This window comes from Ascaphus truei, chromosome 13 (assembly GCF_040206685.1).
Source record: "Ascaphus truei isolate aAscTru1 chromosome 13, aAscTru1.hap1, whole genome shotgun sequence".
NCBI lineage: Eukaryota > Metazoa > Chordata > Amphibia > Anura > Ascaphidae > Ascaphus > Ascaphus truei.
This window is the reverse complement of record NC_134495.1, coordinates 6,536,493-6,538,992: the sequence shown is the minus strand read 5'-3', so window position 1 is coordinate 6,538,992 and position 2,500 is coordinate 6,536,493. Positions and strand designations below refer to the sequence as shown.

The 2,500-nt window shown below is 61.9% G+C and overlaps 1 protein-coding gene across 2 annotated transcripts in view; it reads right to left on the bottom strand.

The window, feature by feature from the left end:
- Window positions 1–2,500, bottom strand: part of ANAPC7 (anaphase promoting complex subunit 7) — a 23,136-nt gene that overhangs the window by 19,996 nt on the left and 640 nt on the right. The gene's annotated exons all lie outside the window — the stretch shown is intronic.

The following is a 2,500-nucleotide window of genomic DNA, read 5'->3' as shown; positions in this document are numbered from 1 at the left end:
AGGGGGGGGGTTGTGTTTGTAGGGGGGTTGTGTCTCTCTCCCCCCTCCCATCACTGTGTCTCTCTCTCCCCCTCCCATCACTGTGTCTCTCTCTCCCCCCTCCCATCACTGTCTCTCTCTCCCCCTCCCATCATTGTGTCTCTCTCTCCCCCCTCCCATCACTGTGTCTCTCTCTCCCCCCTCCCATCACTGTGTCTCTCTCTCCCCCCTCCCATCACTGTGTGTCTCTCTCTCCCCCCCCCCCATCACTGTGTGTCTCTCTCTCCCCCCTCCCATCACTGTGTGTCTCTCTCCCCCCTCCCATCACTGTGTGTGTCTCTCTCCCCCCTCCCATCACTGTGTGTCTCTCTCTCCCCCCTCCCATCACTGTGTGTCTCTCTCTCCCCCCTCCCATCACTGTGTCTCTCTCCCCGCTCCCATCACAGTGTCGCTCTCTCCCCCCAATCAGTGTCGCTCTCCCCCCCCCAATCAGTGTCGCTCTCCCCCCCCCCAATCAGTGTCGCTCTCCCCCCCCAATCAGTGTCGCTCTCCCCCCCCAATCAGTGTCGCTCTCCCCCCCAATCAGTGTCGCTCTCCCCCCCAATCAGTGTCGCTCTCTCTCCCCCCCCACAAATCAGTGTCGCTCTCCCACCCCCCAATCAGTGTCGCTCTCCCCCCCCAATCAGTGTCGCTCTCCCCCCCCCCAATCAGTGTCGCTCTCCCCCCCAATCAGTGTCGCTCTCCCCCCCCCAATCAGTGTCGCTCTCCCCCCCCAATCACAGTGTCACTATCCCCCCCCAATCACAGTGTCACTATCCCCCCCAATCACAGTGTCACTATCCCCCCCAATCAGTGTCGCTCTCCCCCCCCAATCACAGTGTCGCTCTCCCCCCCAATCCCAGTGTCGCTCTCCCCCCCAATCCCAGTGTCGCTCTCCCCCCCCCAATCACAGTGTCGCTCTCCCCCCCCAATCACAGTGTCGCTCTCCCCCCCAATCACAGTGTCGCTCTCCCCCCCCAATCACAGTGTCGCTCTCCCCCCCAATCACAGTGTCGCTCTCCTCCCCAATCAGTGTCGCTCTCCCCCCCAATCAGTGTCGCTCTCCCCCCCAATCAGTGTCGCTCTCCCCCCCAATCAGTGTCGCTCTCCCCCCCAATCAGTGTCGCTGTCGCTCTCCCCCCAATCAGTGTCGCTCTCCCCCCCAATCAGTGTCGCTCTCCCCCCCAATCAGTGTCGCTCTCCCCCCCCAATCAGTGTCGCTCCCCCCCCAATCAGTGTCGCTCCCCCCCCAATCAGTGTCGCTCTCCCCCCCCAATCAGGTCGCTCTCCCCCCCCCAATCAGGGTCGCTCTCCCCCCCCAATCAGGGTCGCTCTCCCCCCCCAATCAGGGTCGCTCTCCCCCCAATCACAGAGTTGCTCTCCCTCCCCCAATCATAGAGTCGCTCTCCCTCCCCAATCACAGAGTCGCTCTCCACCCCCCCAATCAGTGTCGCTCTCCACCCCCCAATCAGTGTCGCTCTCTACCCCAAATCACAGTCGCTCTCCACCCCCCAATCACAGTGTCGCTCTTCCCCACCTAAATCAGTGTCACGCTCCCCCCCCAAATCAGTGTCGCTCTCTACCCCAATCACAGTCGCTCTCCACCCCCCAATCACAGTCGCTCTCCACCCCCCAATCAGTGTCGCTCTCCACCCCCAATCAGTGTCGCTCTCCACCCCCCAGTGTCGCTCTTCCCCCCAAATCAGTGTCACGCTCCCCCCCAAATCAGTGTCCCTCTTCCCCCCCTCAAATCACAGTATCGCTCTTCCCCCCAATCAGTGTTGCTCTTCCCCCCCAATCAGTGTCGCTCTTCCCCCCCAATCAGTGTCGCTCTTCCCCCAATCAGTGTCGCTCTTCCCCCCCGCAATCTGTCGCTCTTCCCACCCCCCCGCAATCAGTGTCGCTCTCCCCCCGCAAATCAGTGTCGCTCTCTCCCCCCTCAATCAGTGTCGCTCTTCCCCCCCAATCAGTGTCGCTCTCTACCCCCTCAATCAGTGTCGCTCACCCAATCAGTGTCGCTCACCCAATCAGTGTCGCTCACCCAATCAGTGTCGCTCTCCCCCCCCCCTATATCATGGTGTCGCTCTCCCCCCCCCCCCCTATATCATGGTGTCACTCTCCTCCTCCCCCCTATATCATGGTGTCACTCTCCTCTCCCCCCATATCAGTGTCGCTCTCCTCCCCCCCCATATCAGTGTCGCTCCCCCCACCCCAGTGTCGCTCTTCTCCCCTCAATCAGTGTCGCTCTCCCCCCCTATATCACGGTGTCACTCTCCTCCCCCCCATATCACAGTGTCGCTCTCCTCCCCCCCAATCACAGTGTCGCTCTCCTCCCCCCCAATCACTGTGTCGCTCTCCTCCCCCCCCCCCCAATCACTGTGTCGCTCTCCCCCCCCTCAATCAGTGTCGCTCCCCAATCAGTGTCGCTCTCCCTCCCCAATCAGTGTCGCTCTCCTCCCCCCCCCCCATATCACGGTGTCGC